The 17588-nt window shown below is 42.8% G+C and overlaps 1 long non-coding RNA gene across 3 annotated transcripts in view; it reads right to left on the reverse strand.

Moving 5' to 3' along the window:
• The window catches only part of LOC133209257 (uncharacterized), a 200530-nt gene that overhangs the window by 124592 nt on the left and 58350 nt on the right, over nucleotides 1-17588 (reverse strand). Inside the window, exon 1 of one of the 3 annotated variants that reach the window (XR_009724643.1) lies at nucleotides 9351-9427. The exons of the other annotated variants lie outside the window; for them this stretch is intronic. This is a non-coding gene — a long non-coding RNA (uncharacterized LOC133209257). Of the gene's footprint in view, nucleotides 1-9350; nucleotides 9428-17588 lie in introns of those variants that run through there. 3 annotated transcript variants of the gene reach the window in all.

Here is a 17588-nt window from a genome sequence, read left to right on the forward strand (position 1 = left end):
AACACTGCCAGGGATGGGGCAGCCACAGCTTCTCTGGGCACCCTGTGCCAGGGAAGAGCTTCTGCCTAAGAGCTCATCTCCACCTCCATTCTGGCAGGTTAAAGCCATTCCCCTTGTTCTGTCTTTTGGGCCCTACAGGCCCAAATCCCCTCTACACATGACAGCATTTGATGATTATTAATATTCAAAACTCCAGAAATCATATTTCATTTAGTTTAGCACAACATTCCAAAAGGAACGCAAATAAGGATTTCCCAGTACACAGCCATGATGATGTTATTGATTCTCACTTGAATAACTCCACACTGTTGAAATACAGAATATTCGATGCTCTGATTTTGTAGCTAAGGTCTAATATTGAGATGGCTGAGGAAAATATCATCTCCCACCAACAGCCAAGTGCAGCCTGGATGCCATTCTCCTGACCAGTTGGCTCATCTTTCAGACATACTGTTCCCCATTCCTCTTTCCATTTTGGAGGCACAGCAGGTAACTACTGGCAGAAAAGAATATGGGATCTTCGCAGATTTTTACAGTCTAACAAATACTAGTTTCTATTTATGGCTTAAAATATATACTGTTATTAGGGGGAAAAAAGTGTGCCGGAGGTTTAGAGCCATTCTTCCATTAGCACAGTCTTAAAAGTTAGTGGTCTGTGTATTTTGCAAGTCACATTAAAAACTATGAAGCACTCAAATCACTTCAAACATTTTAGTTTCTCTTCATTCCCTGCTCCAAACAGTCCTAGAAATAAGTGCCTAAATTATACATGTCATTTGAAATGCAGCGATCTCCTTTCATCCACATAATGAGCAAGAACATTCTTCTCTGTAAACTATAAAATGCTTTAGTTACTTATATAAGGCATGAGTCACTGCACGCGCGGCAACACAGAGCCTCCTTCACGGAGAAACTCATGTAGTAAATGGTGGAAGGAAAAGATACAAAATTAACTCTGATTTGCTTTTAGCACAAACTGTGAATTATTAATCACACACAGCTTGAGCTACGCTTGTGGCAGGCGCTCTCTCGCATGGAAAAGAATTGGGGGGGAAAAGTGTAACATTAGGAATCAAGAAATGTAAGTTTTCTCTTAGTTCTCAGCCAGGGTATGTGGCTTCTCTGACCCTTCCTTTCGGTGTATCAGACATATGATGTAAAAGGTATTTGTTTTTACAGCAGCAGCATGTAGAGATGCAAGACCAGAAAATCTCAGTTTAAACTACTGGAACTTGGTGGTTTGAGGGGATAAAAATCCAAGAAAACAGGGACTAGAAAGAGACAGATTTAGGAGTAAAATAAACAGATGTTGCGGTGGCCACATTAGAAAGCTGATTTCCAGCCACATCCTTTTTCCTTCCTCCCATAATAAGACTTAACTTATGAGGGTTTGTGAAGTGCAATTGCTTTGAAAGAGTGGAAGATACTGTCAATTTTATACCTTTTGTGCATAGTGAGGCCTCAAAACCTGTGCAGTAACCCCTGACTTTCCCACGATCCCAGTGCACTGAGGACAGTTATGATGAGTGGCCTGATGAATGAGTATTCATTAACACTTAGAGAGGAGAAACGACTCCATTTAAACTACTTCCTTCAACCGGGCATAGGAAACAATGCAGGAAATCATATTTCTGGTGGTTCACTTCATCATTCCTCATCCACACCAATGCACCAAGTCAGACCTGTCTGTTCCCTTCCACACTGCAGAGTCAAGGAATACTTACTGTTACCTGCACAAACCACAAGGGCAGAGTAACATGGCCTCTGCATATTCCTGTTCTGTATTTCTTTAAGTGGCCTTTAAGACAGGGCTGTTGCTCCCAGGAAGTGATAGGAATGAAGGGTATTTTAGAATATAAGCTGTCACAGTACCAAATGCTAAATGCCAAGGTAATGAAATTCCTGAGGAGAACCTTCCATATTCCTCCTGTGCACTTGTCATTGCTGATACTTGCAAATCAAGCAGGAATTTTACTTCCTCCAGGTCACACTGGGGAAGGAGGACCATGCATCTGTCAGTAAGACAGGACTCCTTGCCTGAGTCAGATCTGATAAGAGCGCTTCTCCTTTTGCCACATATCCTTCTTTTCCCAGTTGTTTGTAATGTATAATAGCTGTTCTCCTTTGCCTTTCTTTCTTCCACTATAACACTGCTGCAGAACAACTCAAACCTGGCAGCAGGTAAGATCAGAGAGATCAACAGCATAATGAAGCCCCTGTTTTCCTGCAAAGCTAAAAGAAGGGCAAGGCCCACCACTGTGGGTGAGCATGGTTAGCATCACTTCTTAAAGCTGGGACTATGCACCTGGTGGTCCTCAGAACCAGCAGAACAAACCTGGTCATCTCTGGACACTCTACTTGGAGTAGCAGTTGTTATTTTTAAGCTCGACCATTGTCACAGTGAATTCCTCAAACCCCCAAAGGTTAAATTGCTTTTCATAACTATGTATTTTAAAAAAAGCAAGAACAAACCCACAAAAACAAAACCCCAAGACCTCTGTTCCTTCCTGGAAGAGTTTTGACCTTTTATTCACATATATTTTTCAAATCCTGCCTTCCACTGTTTATGCTCCCAGCTAGAATGTCACAAGCCATCTTAGCATAGAGCACTAGAGACAAGTAGGGGTAAAGCAAGGATAGCAGGTGGAAGGGGGTGAGAACCCTGAATGTGGTGGATCAAGGTAACGGGCATCCTTAATCAGGTCTACTAAGACATCTGGGATGCACAGAATTACTGTCCTGTCGTTCCCCAAAGCTTCTGAAACAAGCCACAGACCACCTTCATGATACAATGTAAAGACAGAAGCAAGACGTAACTTTATAACCCCATGACTGAAGCCAAAACGTTATCTCCCCAAGCACTGAAACAGCCAGATCAAAATCTGAACATCATGACTGATTGCTTCTATCTGATGGATTGCTCCTGAAGTTCAAACTGCGCTGCAGGTTCCATTAGTAATTCCTCCTATTGTCCTGATGACTCATGAATGGATCAGGCCATTGCAGTGACACCTATTGACTCAGCAGCCCTCCCCTGCTGAGTGAGATCAGTCTGTGCTGATGCAACATTCTCTTGCCTTGATGCTAATCTTCCTGAGATCCTAGATGCTTTCATGATTTTGTGATAAATGGGATATGCCATCAGATTGCAAAGAAAAACTGAAGTTGTCCTTCATCTTCATCTTCATTCCTTCCCTTTGTATCATTATTTCCTTCCAGAAAGAAAAAGTTGGGAATTGAGAAGAAAATATGTGCTCTTCCAATGATGCCAAGGCCAATTTTGGGGCTGGCCATGATGCATGGTTGCTCTTTGGTTTGGGAGTAAAGGACCTGGCTCTTGCTGGTGCCAGGTTCTTCACGGCTGCATCAAACTTCCTTAAGGGAACTCCCACTCAGACACAGAGCATCAATTCTCTACTCTGTGTCTCTGATAGCCAACATACAATTCAGTCAAGGGAAGAAAGAACACCCCCAGTTGATAAAGACAAAAGCAGCCTCCAGATGTACCCAAGATTTTACTTGTTCAGAGTACAGCCAGAATCTCCTCCAGACTTGAGCAAGCCACAGCTCTTAAAGCAAAAGATGCGATGTAATACTACCCTAAATCTGCTAACTAATTCCTCCTCCAAACATTATCCCAGGGGTGGTACAATGAATGATGATCCATTTCCTAAGACTTCAGTTAGTATTGAGGTGTCAGGGATTTTTTTATTTAAGCAAGACTAAAGCCAATGTTTTTTTATTGTTTTAGCTTCATTCAGTAAAGAGGAGTATTTTTAATAGGCTTAAATTCTGAGTAGTCTCTAAGTAAAACGAGAAATGGAACAGAGTATGCAAACCCTATTCATGCTTCCTATTCCAATGTGATATAATGGGAAAAGACCTGAAAAGAGAAAGTAAGTACTTGAGGTAGCTGGAAAATCTATGCAGAGGCAGAAGAATCTTGGTACTGAGACACCAACAACTTTTGCCTGCATCAAGGATTTAGTGAATCTCCCAACACCTACCAGGCTGAGCTGCACTAATACCTGCATTAGTGCACAGTCACACCTCTTAATCCTCTTAGGGAAAACATGCCCTTCAGATCACTCCATTTCTGTTTCTGTGCACAGTGCTCAGCAGCAGTGCTACAGGAGAGATGTCATCAGAAGTGAACATCAGAAACATCTCCCATGATTTCGTCAGATGAGTATTCCCTTCTGGTTTGGTCCTGCTTTTCCATTAGCAGGGCCTTCAACTTAAACTGATGGCCAAGGATAGTGAGAAGTGCTTGAAGAGCTGTTCACAAGAGCACATGCATGAACAGAACCAGAGCAATGCTCCTGTTGGACTGTGGGATTTTGTTGCTAATTTCTTTATATGACATATAAACAATGCTCTCAGGCAAGTGCCCATTCACACTGAGTGCAACAAGAGACACACAGGGGAAGATTAGACAGTCTTTTACAAGGTAAGTACTGTTTCTTCTCTTTTCCAACATGTAACATGTAAATATTCTTGTCTGGATAATGAATAACTAAGTTTTGGGTTGTTCTGTAGAATTTTCTTCTCCCAAAACGTGAACCATCCCACTACAGCATCCCACTACCAAGACAAAATAATAAAGAAAGGCTTAAGAGAGATTTAGAAAGCTCTGTCAGGGATGGACCATATCATCCCCCAAGTAAACAGTATCCCTGTTATGCAGCATAACTTCATAACAAGTTTAAACTCTGTCTCTGCCTGGATGTATTTTGTACATTCAGATAATGGGCGAGCAACTATCTGATGGCAGCATCTGAGCAATATCCATTGAGTAGAGCTCTGCCTCCAAAAAGTGAATTCAAAACTAGTTTGCAGTTCCTTCTGTCTTTGAAACTGCCAGCATATAGAAAAGGCAAGCTGAGGCTGGTGTGCATATCGGTTCCTAGATCTCTTTGCTAGTGTTGTTACTGGTTCTGGGAGGTTACCACATAGCCAAGATCACAACTGGAGGAAGACTAAAGACATCAAAACAAAGCACACCATCAGTCCGTTTCATTACTCGGTATTCAGGGTTTAGGAAATTCAAATCCAGTGACCATGGAGGAAGGATACTTGATTTGTTTTAAAGACAAAATCTGCAGATCTTTCTGTAAGCACAGTACAAGTTATGTCAAGATATGTGAAAAATGTCCAGCAAAGGACAGTGTAAATCCCAAGAGGGATTCAAGACCCTCCCTTTGTTTTTGAACTCTTCAATGGGAGCCTGAAATCTGGGAAGAAGTAATGCACAGGCTGCATTTCATGGGAGCTTATTTGCTGCTGTTTATGTTCCCACACTGCTGATACCATCTCGCCATTCCCAGTCACCCCGTTTGGGTTGGGTTAAGTCTTAGATGTTGCTCTAGAGGGATCAGACATATTTTTGGTTATTACTAATAGCTAAAAGATTCTCTCCTCATTTGTGCTGGTATTTCAAGCAAGCAAACTATGTGTAATACACAAACAACACAAAACACATCCAAATCCAGGCATAGAAAAGTTTAGGAGATTAGAAAAGACGTAGACTAAGGGCAGTCCGTCCCTGGCATGGGTGGCCTTTGGAACAGGTGTAAACCAACCTTCCAAAACACTGTCGCTTCTAATGTGTGAGGAGATTAAAACACCTGAAAGCCTCCACAATGGCAACGAACCACCAAAACCCTTTCAGTCTAAAAGAGCCCCAGGTTGAAGAGCCAGAAGGTGAAATCACACCTGAGCGGTGCTGCTGTTCCAAAGCAGGACAGCAGGACAAAGAGCCCATCCATGTCCCCATCTGCCCCCTTTTCTTTCTGAGGCTGTAACAGACTATGAGGAGGCTTCCAGCAACGTGTCCAGCACTTGTGCAGCTGGGTAATTCTTTCCACCACCATCCAGATGTTATTCTGAAGTCACACCAGAATGAAATGATGAAAATGATATTACAGGAAGACAACTGGAATCAGGCTGGCAAACCTAATGCTTACATACAGACAGTAAAACTAGGTAACACTAGAATGCTTTGGCATGGGATGACAAAGCCATAAAGGAAAGTGTTCTTTTTCCAGCATGGTTATATACTTACGGGGAAATGAGCATAATATATATTCCAGATAAAGAAGAACTCCCATAAAGGGAAGAACTCCTTACACCTGAGTCCCAAGAAGTGACATGAAGCATCCATCGTATGAAATATTTCTAGTATGAAACTGAAACAAAAACATTTCCCAGACAACTAAAAGCAGTTTGTCACACGTGCCTGCAAAGATGCTTGTCAGGGCTCTGGTTTAATGGGGGACGAAAGGGATTGCGAAGATAGACACACATCTGCAATACTGACATTTACTGGTGAACAGAATTTGCCCACAGAAAGATGGAGAACACAATAATGACACTTCATATCTCAATATTTTTGTTTGCTATGGGTTTATTCAATTGCTAAGACATTTTAGATTGGGTTTAGCTGTGTTAGTTGATGTCTGTAAGAGAAAAAGTCCTTTAAAACAGACCTGCAGGAGGCACATAAATATGTGCTGAATCTTTTGAGAACAAGACATTAAAATCTTGAAGCATTAAGGATCAAAAATCCATAAAGAGAACTGAATCACTGACTTCTTTTTCCCTTCTTTTTTGGAGTATGTGTAAGGTTTCATCTCCACCACTTCAACGCACAGCTAAAGATAATCCCTTTGTATACACTTCGGTTGGACTATCTGCTTTCTGACAAGCCAGACTCAAGTCTCTGCCACACAACAGCTTGGACCACGTCATTTAAAGCAGCTGAGAAATGATACTACCAGAGATCTAAAGTATGAGAAATGCTGAAATACAATTCCCCTTCTGTTAGACTCATTTGAGTGCTAATGTCATGATTTAGGCATTAAAGAACCCTGTGATCTTGTGTTAGTTTTCTTCCCCAGAGCTTCTGCCACAGATGCTGACAGTTGTTACTCCCTGGATTCGGAGCTGCAGCTAAAGAAGTCAATTCAGACTGGGGTGAATTCACTCAACGCTCTATATTATGTTATTGATGCAGGACATGCCTCCATTCCTCCCTTAAAACAGATTTTCTTCAGATCTAGTATCTGAACAGGCTTTGGTCAGTAAGTATCTGAAGTAAGTATCTGAACACTTACTGCTGACTGATCTTCTCTGCAACAAGGCCATGGCAAAGGTGAAGCCTAGAGCCAACTAACTAGAGTGTAAAAGTGTACCTCAAAACCCCACTAAACCATCACCATAATACCCTGATTACAGTGATTTTGTATTGATTATAGTGAAGAACTATGTGTCACTGTAGTTTAGTCATGTTCCAGGCCAGGTTGGACAGGGCTTGGAGCAACCTAGTCTAGTGGAAGGCGTCCCTGCCCGTGACTGGTTGAGCTTTAAGGTGCCTTCCAACCAAACCAGTCTGTGATTGCATGATTCTGTGAAACACAACATCGTTGCTCTCAACATCACTGTCTTAAGACCATAATGATATATGCCAAAATTCATCCCCTATCCACAACATGCAAAAGCCAAAGAACCTTTGAACAAATTATTCCTGGGTTTGACACTACTGAAACAAGATGCTGGAAGTTTGACCAGGGTTGCACCACATCCCTTTTGAACAAGCGCAGGCGATAATGGCTCAGAAAAGTTTAGGGCTTTAATTTAAGCAGCTTCCAGTAATCTTTGACCTATCAAGAGTAAGAACTTCCACTGCAAACGCGAGTGACACAGACCACAAACAAGGAGCTGGCCCAAAGCTTTCAGGGAGATTTATTTAAAGGGTGTTAAATACTGTTTAAGACTGGAAGACAGTGCAGCAGACACTGCTGCCTAGAAAGCACAATTTCAGCCTCAAATGGGACTGCAGAGAACAAGGATCCTGGCAGATACCACAGGCTTATGGTTCACTGACAGCTCTTAATTCCCTGATCCCATATGTGAAAGTATTGGCAGAAATGGCTGAGAAGCAGTGTATCATTGACTCTGTATTAAGATGCTGCAACAACCTCCAGGATATAGCCCAGTCAGCATTGAGGCTCATATCAGTCTCCCTCCAAGAAGCCCCACAAATCAATGTCTGTGCATCCAGCACCACTGCCAAGGAAACTAGAAGGTGACACAGCCAACTGTGGAACACACAGACCCTGTGCCAGGAGTCAATACAGAAGTGACTGCTGACAATCTCCATGATTTATGAGGTGGAAAAGGGTGATCAGGATGCCAAAAGAGAAACAAGAGATTTCCATTTACTACTTGATGTGCACAGGGCACTGCATAGAACAGCCCATGACACCAGTTGGTAGGTATATCTGAGGAACTACACCCTTGAAAGCAGCAACATGCATGAGCCCAGACAGAGAAACAGCAACTGTGAGCACAAACAACAAGGCTCAAACACAGCTGAAGACAAGAGTGAACACAAGAACCAGACAGGACTCTGGGGATAGTCTCTACTCAGGGTACAAAGAACTTTTTTTTTCACTCAACACTAGAAAAAGCACCATTGTCTGTGCTTTATTCCTAAGGCAGAGGTTAATCCAAAAAACTTAACCTTTTCCATACGCTTTCCATACAGAACCTGCACATCCCAACTCCCCAGTGTCCAGGAAGAAAGCGTGCTCTGAATGTCTCACACTGGTGCTGCAGGACTCCTGGGTGACAGCAGAACTTGGTCTATGTTGATTTTTCCATCAACCACTGGACAAGGCAAATTCTGTTACTGATCAATCACAATAACAAGAAGTTCTATGAAAAATGCAAACTCTGCCCCTTCCCTCGCAATGTTCGAGGCCAGGCTGGACAGGGCTTGGAGCAATATGGTCTAGTGGAAGGCATCCCTGTCCATGGCAGAGGGTTGGAACTGGATGAGCTTTAAGGCCCCTTCCAAACTAACCCAGTCTGGGATTCTGTTATTTGCTCTCAAAGCACTAAGCACTCAGTCTGGCAAGCAAGTTGAGACTACTCTAGAGAGCCAACAGGGATGTGTAGAAGAAACTGGACGCAAGACTGTACTGGGGTACAAGAGTGAACAAACCCCTGATTAGACTGCAGATGGGACAAGATACATTCTAGAAGCATGAAGTATCTTAAAACTATTCATTTCTTTCAAGCATTTGGAAGGAGGAGGAACTTGAATGAAAATCTGCAGCATTTTAAGTTAATGTTGTGAAGTTAATCATGTCATCATTGCTGCTCTTCTGTTGAAAGGTGCATCCTCCTCCAGGTGTCTGAGGATACCACCCACAGCCCAGAAATACCAGCCCAAAAATAGTTTCTAGAATGTTCAGCTGAATATTCTCTGGAAAACTCTGACAAGAAGCCCCATCAGCGCAAGATCACAGAAGGGGGAGAGAGAAGGCAAAAGAGCTGTAACCCACCTTTGCACTGTCCATCAATTCAGCAACGACTCTGGTTCACTTGGGAGCTGGCAGCCTTAGGGCTGGTGGAACTTCACCCTGAACACAGAGGCCAACAGCCAATTTTCACCCTGGTGGCAGCACGCAGCATGCAACCCATCCTGGCCTTTCTCCCTACACCCAAAGTGACATTAGATGTTGAGACTGCTGGCTTTCAGAAGGGTCTTTGTGCAATAGAAGGCTGGTGCACAGGACTGAGCAAGAATAGGTGTAAGGGTTCAATTCAATTCCATTATTTTCCTTCCATCCCACAGTACCAAGACCCAAAAGCACAATGTCCTTGTTTGCAATCTTTTTGCTGGCAATGCTTTTGTTCGGGTCCCTGGAGGCTTTTGTGCAGGCAACAGCACTCTGTCATTTTAGTAGCAGCTCCTGCCCTTGGAAATTATTAAAATCCAGCACATCTTTCGACTGAGCAATGAAATGTGTTCTCCAGCAAAGCCTCTTGTTGCTGGCAGCTATGGTAAAACAAGGGTGTTCAAATAAAATTCCTATTAAAAGAACCCTGAATTGAACTTTTCAATAGAATTAGATTTTCCTGAAATTTTATTAGCTAGCAGGTCCATAAACTACAACAGAAACATAGGAGGAAAACCAAATCATTCTTTATGAGCTATAAAATGGTAGCAAAAGGGACCAAAAAAAGCACTTTTTTGAAATATTAAGTCTAGGAATGGTAATTTTACCTCCTCTGACAGTAAATGGCTCCTACAGATTTGCTAAGGTTATATGCTCATAAAATGTGGAGTACAACGAGCCCTCCACTGCACTTCAAACAGCACTCCCCACTCAATTCCCAGCCCCAAACAGTCAACACCCAGGTGGCATTTGATTAACCATGATCCACAGTGACTGCAGAGACTGGCACTGTGCTCCCAGCAAGCTTCACTGGTGCTGACTGGGACAAGGTGTGCAGTCAGCTTCACACTGCAAAACCTCTGCCGAGGAACAGCAGTGGCAGGATGTGCCTTGGGCTGTTTTGCATACTCCTCATGTGAACACCATAACTCATCTTGGGCCATTGCTTGGCTGAAGCCCCCTTGTCCAGTTAACTCCATCACTACACCTATGTATTCTAGGGGCTGTGATACACCACGTCAGTCCACGTGATCCAATGGCCCCTCCTGGCCTTGTAGATCTATGCATAAGCAAATGGGCCTTGAGTGACTTCAAAGAACATCCTTTTGCCCCTTGAAGGATTAAGTCATCAGGGATGTTAAGGCCCTTTCCAACCCTAACCATTCTGATTCTAGAATTCTATGAGGATTTCCCTCCCCTCCTCCTGCGTTTCTAGTTAAAACCATTTCCTTCACCTGCTCTCCTCCAACAAGTGCCATGTAGTGATTCAAGGCAAGTTGCACTCTAGAAGAGGCTGCACTCCAGAGCAGGCCAAATTACCCATTTTTCTATAAGGAATTTTGTACAGAAGAGTACTTCAGTCTGAAAAGCACTGGAAAATACCTTGTTTTCGAAGACTTAATTGAAACTACTCTTGAAGGTAGTTTCTTGTCACCTTCATTTCATGTACTTTTAATACCTGCAAGATCACAGGTCAGAAACACTTTGAATTGCTGCTCAGCAAGTGAATCCCTTTGTCTGAAACCTTATGGCAATATGCTAAATATATGCAGCTACTTCTGGTAGATCAGCTTGATTACGTGTCTGCTAGAACTACTCAGCAAAATAATACCAGCAATGGCTTTGCCTTTGGGAATGGGTTGTCATAAACAAAAGAAAGAGAAATTAAACAGGCTGAGGTCAGACAGTCCTTTACCAGGGCACAGGATCCAAACCTGTCCAAAAAACTCTGTGTCCCCACATAAACAAGAGCATTTCTTCATCAGTTTTACATGTTTTAAATGAGAAGCTTTGAGTGGAAGTTCTGAATGATGAGAGTGTAATTATCATTCATTAAGGTTTACATCCCCTATCTATAGCCGTATAGGATAGAAACAACATGAGCTTGTTACTGTCCCATCATTAATAATATCCTTAATACTAATACAGATAATACTTTTACTATGCAGCTGAGAGGAACATTCGTCCAGAACAGTCTGTTCATGCCTGAAGAGTCCTTTCAAGCCAACCCCTCCTTTTCACAGCTCCTGTGACAGGTAACAGCTCTGCATCAGCTACACCTCAGCTTTACAGGAGATATTGAGGAATGGAAAACTGCATCTCCATTGCTGCAGGAGTGACCCCACTGCCTCCCCAAGCCATTTTTGAAAGATAAATACATCCCTAATTTCAAATAATGACAAAACCGCACAGGATATGCAACAGAAAAGGTTTCTTAGAAGTTATCTGTTAATGGAACATTGTTGTGCCGGAAGGTAAGGGTCAGACTGTCCTAACTACCATTTGTGTATATTCAGCAGTGACTCATGAAATTATGAGCCAGGGCTGGTGACCTGCAGGAATTCAGCAAGAGCTAAAAGAGAACTGAACATTTCTGTGGATAATTAGAACGTTCACATTTAGAAGGGGTCAAAGAAAAACAGTATTAAGAGTAGAAACAGAAACCCCTTGGGATTCAAAGTCAGAATACATGAGAGAAACTTTCCCCCAAGTTGCTTATTACATTTTCATTCTCTTTGAGGATGGAAATGTACCCTCCTCTGAAAGCTCTGGTACTACAAAATGCCAGATACATGTAGCAGCAGCTGGGTACGAGGTGGCACCCTGTGTTCTCATGTAACAGGAGGCTCGTTGTGAAATAAGAACTAAGAGTTCCTCATCTGTGCATACTGATTGTGAAGAAGTAACTTTCTCAGAAGCAACTGTGAGTGTTCCACTCTGTACAGTATCTGGAAATACCTATAAAGGTTGTAATAATGCAGACACCTTCCCAGTCCCACTGATCTGTAACACTGAAGTGTGTTTCATAAGCCCAGCACTGTGCCCTCATTATCCCTGTTACCACCCAGAAACAGACACCATTTCTTAAGCCAAGTCAATTTCAGTAACAGGTCTTAAAAGTGGAGGCCACCTTTTTGATGATGGAAAAAGTAGAGCACAGGGTATGATGATATACATCCTTGACGATATGTTCCCACCTCTGAGGAGAGTAGATTTTGATGATTCACTTCTTTCTTCCCTTCTGCTGAAAGCAAGCATACAAATGGAAGAGCTGCACTGTGATGAGAAAGTCTCATCTACATAGGGAAACGCTCAGCTTCACCAAACCACTTCAGCATCATCTACTCTGTGGCATGTCTAGACCCTGGCTCCAAATCAGGAGTATTTCTTTAGTGTAGAGCTCAGAATTGCTCTCAAAACACAGGTAGGCAACCCAGCCAGCCCTGCTCTTGCAGTACCTCCCTGCCTCTCCTACAAGCTGGGGTTTCCTCAGGAGGGATTTGCCTAGGAAAAGCTGTTTCCACATCCAAAGGCCAGCAAAGGCGCCTGTCTCATGACACATTTGACCATTGCACCCATTTTCTTAGTTCTTCTGAGAAGCTGAGTATTCATCCTGGCAGCTTTCCAGAACACCTGATGCAGAAACTACAACTGATGTAACTGCAACGCACTGATGCTCAGGAGCTGCACTAAATCATCCTCCTGATGGGTTTTGAGGTCTAAGTTTTCCCAGGGAACAGGAAGCCATTAGGGAAATTGATGTGTCTGTAATGCCTTGTACACAGCATTCTGAGGAAGGGGCCAATGGATGTCATTTAACAAATCTCAGTGCCACAGGTGGGAACGTGGGTGCTTTTCAGAGAGTGGTCTGTTGACAGAGCACACAGGGTATGGTACGTCAGTCCCCCAAAACTTCTCCTATTGCCTTCATTAAAGAATTGTATGTTTGGGGGTGTAACTCAAGTTGGTGTGATGCTCACACAAGCAAAAAGGAATCAGAGCTTCATTTTAGGTTCTCCTGACCATTTGTGCCAGACCAACAGCACATTACCAGGGTTCAGGCATTCCAGGTTGTATTTTCTCTGCTAATTCATTCAGCAGCCATACAGTCTTCCTGTGGTTAATTAAAGAACTCACTCGAGCTTGTCTAAAGGTTTTAGAAGTATGAACACGTTATCTCTCATTGTATCTCCTTTTCCTGCCTATTCATCTCACAACAATTAAATTAAATGCTTCTTTTGGAGAAAAAAAGGCTACTGGGGAACTGCATACTGAAAGGCAATCATTATTCCCAAGTTCATTCTTAAAGGAAACAATAACCCAAAATGGTATAAACCCAATGAACACATGGTAGGGAAAACATGCCTTTGAAAACAAGGGTCAAGTTTCAGGTTTGAAGAGTTCAAGTTCAAAGAGTTTTCATACCTCAAACCAGAATAAAATAAACAAGGAATTCTTGGTTAGGGAAAAGTCTCTGCTTGTCCTGCACTGGAGTGAGACCTTCAGAGACATCTGAGCAAGGAGCTGCTCTGCAAAACAAACTAACACCTGATGGACCAAATCAGTCCTGGTTAAAGCTCAGCCTGAGTGTAGAGTTGATTCCAAGCATCTGCTATGACCCAGCACACGTAACTGTGCTGATAGGAACTAAAATACCTCTGGAACAGCATGATCCAGAAATTAGCACTGGAAATGCTGCAGGATGGTTACTTACCAGCACATTTTATTAAACTGCATGGTTTAAGGAGGTGCCTGAGACAGGAACAGGGGAGGAAGTTTGTAACAGAACTAGTATCAGTATTTACTTGCTCTTCCTTAATCCAGTGGAGCAGCATAAGGTGAATGCAGCTCTGAAAAAAGGTGATAGCTTCATACAGGAGCCTGCAGAACTCCATGTGTCCCAGCAATACTGAAGACCAAACTTCTTTAGGAATCAGGAACTACTTTATTAGTCTGGGTACAGATAAGAGAGAGATAAATACTCAATACCTAGAACATAATCACAATCATAAATGAATAATCATCATTGATAAAATCACCCCCCTGGTCAGTTCTGTGGATCCCAGGATTTCTTGTGTGGTTTTTGGAGGTATCTAGCTCTGGCCATCAGAGACACTTTGATGGCAGCGAGACCCAGAGGTCTCCCATAGCATGGCAATTCCTATGCTCCACCCCGCCTGCAATGTCCCAGTGTCATATAACACAGCACTGAGTGTACAGAATGTTCCAGATTCACCCTCAATAGTGTTCTGATCAACCGCATTTTCAATTATTCCATAGCCAAGCCAAATGTATTAAAGAGAATGCCACTGGGAGTTGCTACTGGCACAATTATGCATTGCTTTCGCAAAATCTCCCTTGTGATTTTACATGGAGGCAGACTCTTTCATCAGTTCCTTATCTAAACTGCTGAACAGTGTCATTGTGCCACTTTGTCAAACACTACTGTGCTCCACTTCATCATCACCATCATCCCCATGCACAACTCTTGCACAACGCTGCTCATCCATACAAGACTTCACCTCATTGCTGAAGTTAAGTCTTTTGGGTAAAATCAGCACTTTCAGAACAAGGGTCTATGAAAATGCATCAAAAAAAAGAGAAACCCAACTTCTCTTTTTGGTTTTTGTGCTGTATTTGATTTGCTTGGTTAGTGTGAAGCCTGTAGTTGGCAACTTGGTCAAGATCATTTCTCCCCAGTGCACAACACAAACGCTGCTGTTACTTTCTGAGAGCTCTGCTGTATTAGATTTGAAATCTTGGGAAAGCAAAAGAGCTTCAGATACAATCTTGACAGCAAAATAACAATGTCTAAGTTTATGTCAGCTATTCAGAGCCCACAAAACAAACACTGGCCTAATAATCCCATTAGGAACTAATTCCAGGAGGTTGTTCTGGAGATGACTTCACTGATGAACAATTCCAAGTATTCAGAGCTAACTTGGGACTGTCAAGTAGAAATATTAGATGAAAAAGGAAAAGAATAGGTTCAAGTTACAGTGGCCTAAGATTAAGTTCTGCCCTGGTAATCCCAACTGTGTGCTATTTTTATACTCACAAGAGCATTCTGTTTGCTTCAAACCAAGGTAAACCACACAAAGGCATACAGAATAAAATGGATTTGCCTTCTTTAGGACTATTTTCTCATCCTATTTTAACAGATGAATAATACCAAATCTCTTATCTTCTGCACAGCAAATCTTTATGCCCTCAGCTCTGCATGACTGTGTATGTAGCCATAGACATGGTCTCATACATACAAATTTAAACAGTGAGACTAATATTTGAAAAACCAAAGAGCAAAAAAAAACCCTGAAGTGGGTTATATAAAAATAGTTACTGATTACAAAGGCAAACAGCAACGTTACCATAAGGGCAGCATTCAGGGTGTGTTAACTCTTTATAAGATATTACCTCCCATTTTCTTTCATTGAAGAAGTTAAATTTGTTCTGTTTGCTCATGGAATTGTCACTCACTGTTGGCCCTTGGAAAATGACTGCCCTGGAACCAAGGGCTTGTTGTTAACATGTACGGCACTGAGCAGCTCAGAGCCTTACACAAACCAATGCAGACAGATTCCTACATACACAGAACCAGTTAAACTAGGTTTGCTTCAGTGAGAAGACCATGGATGCCATTCAGGGATGTGAGATGTATTCCAAAATCTGCCACCATGGCAACAGGATTTACCTGCCAGGATGCTATAAGGGTTTAAGTCATGTTGACAAGCCACAGTCTCAACAGTGAGAGGTAAATGTTTGTGTGATTGCATGTGTAAAGAGAGTATCTCGTTTGCTCAAAAGTCCTTTGCACGTACAGTCATCCAGGATGGCATCCAGCAGCCTTCAGGTAGCAAACAGCAGGGATAACCAGAGGCCTCCTCGTCCGATAGCACAGTTTGCCCCAAAGGCACGAGCCTCGCATTAGCTCCCATCTCTAGATAACAAAGAAGTCTGCAAAACACAATCTGCAATCCTGCCCAGAGCCCTTCAGTTTTCCTCCGATAAGCAGGTTCCTGCACTCAGGACAATCACTATATGCAGTAAAATTAATCCAGGCACACTCAAACTCATGGTCAAAAGGCAGTAAGGTACTATTATAAAAATAACCACACTTCCTATGTTCAGGGCATTAAGGAGACAGGTATTAGCATTAAGCACAGAAGCATTTTTAAACAGAGGGCCAAATGCTACACACCCAGGTAACATCTGGGGCTGGCAAACGGGTCTGGTGCCTTCCTGAACGGCTCCTGCAGAGCAGGGAAGGGCATCCGCAACCCCTTTGTCACTGGCAGCACCTTCCCGGGGTGGCAGCGTTGTGCGGGTCTGACGCAGCGCTGCCTGCGGTAACGATGATCGCTCAGAGACATCTAACGGTGAAAGCACTGAAGTGGAAGTACTGGTGCCTCCCTGCAGAGCTCGCACTGAAGGCAAACGAGAGCTTCAGAGCACAGAGTGTTGGGGCAGGATTCACTTTGATCTTCTGCGATGGCAAGAGAGTACCGGGAAGTGGTGCAGTCTATGGGCGCATCGTGTGGGCCGGAAAAGCAACATGAAAAGCACAGAAGCAGTTTTGAGAACAGACTTCCATAGGGTGCTTTGCTCAGCCTTGATGTCTGGTACCCATCAGAATGATGAAGTAGATACTGTCCAAATAGTGGCATGAGATTTGCATCCTCTGATTAGCTTCTGCTCTTTGCATTCCCCCCCCCCCCCCATCTTAACAACTGATACTCCAGCCCCCTTTTATAGTCTTATTCCTATTTCACTGGGTCACTGCTCAATCAAGTGACTCAAAGGTGGTAACTACATCTCTCTTCATGAGTCAGAGTGATCCAGACGCAAGACTGGTGTCTGGCAGTTCAAAAGAGCGAGCTGACAGATGATAGCCCTTCCTGATAGACAGAGATGTTGAAAATAAGCAAAGGAAAAAAGGTGAGAAATCAGAGAAAGACAAGAAGCCCAAAAGGTTACCCAGTCTGATTCCTCTGTTTGTCTTCCACACAAAAGCCATGTGGGTGTAATGTTCCAAGCATAACACCACCTTGTATTACCCAGGCCAGTAACTTAAATAATTCCATCCTTTCTATGACTACATGTCCTTCTTCAAGGTTGCAGGTGCTTACATTACTGTGGAGAAGGCATCATCCCTGAACTTCTGTTAACCTCTAGAACTTCCCTAAGGAGGGCCAGGGAGGAAGAAAAGGTTTGACCTTGTAGAAAATAATATTTCCGTTCAAAAGATCTTTCTGTTTGGGGTCTGTTTGATGTCAGAAGCTATTATAAAATGCTTATAAAATGCCTTGTAATAAGTTACAAGATTTTAAAATCCACTCATGC

Source organism: Neopsephotus bourkii, unplaced genomic scaffold (assembly GCF_033783945.1).
Source record: "Neopsephotus bourkii isolate Nb327-2 ecotype Australia unplaced genomic scaffold, CSIRO-AGI_Nbou_v1 NB_324, whole genome shotgun sequence".
In the NCBI taxonomy this organism is placed as follows: Eukaryota; Metazoa; Chordata; class Aves; order Psittaciformes; family Psittacidae; genus Neopsephotus; species Neopsephotus bourkii.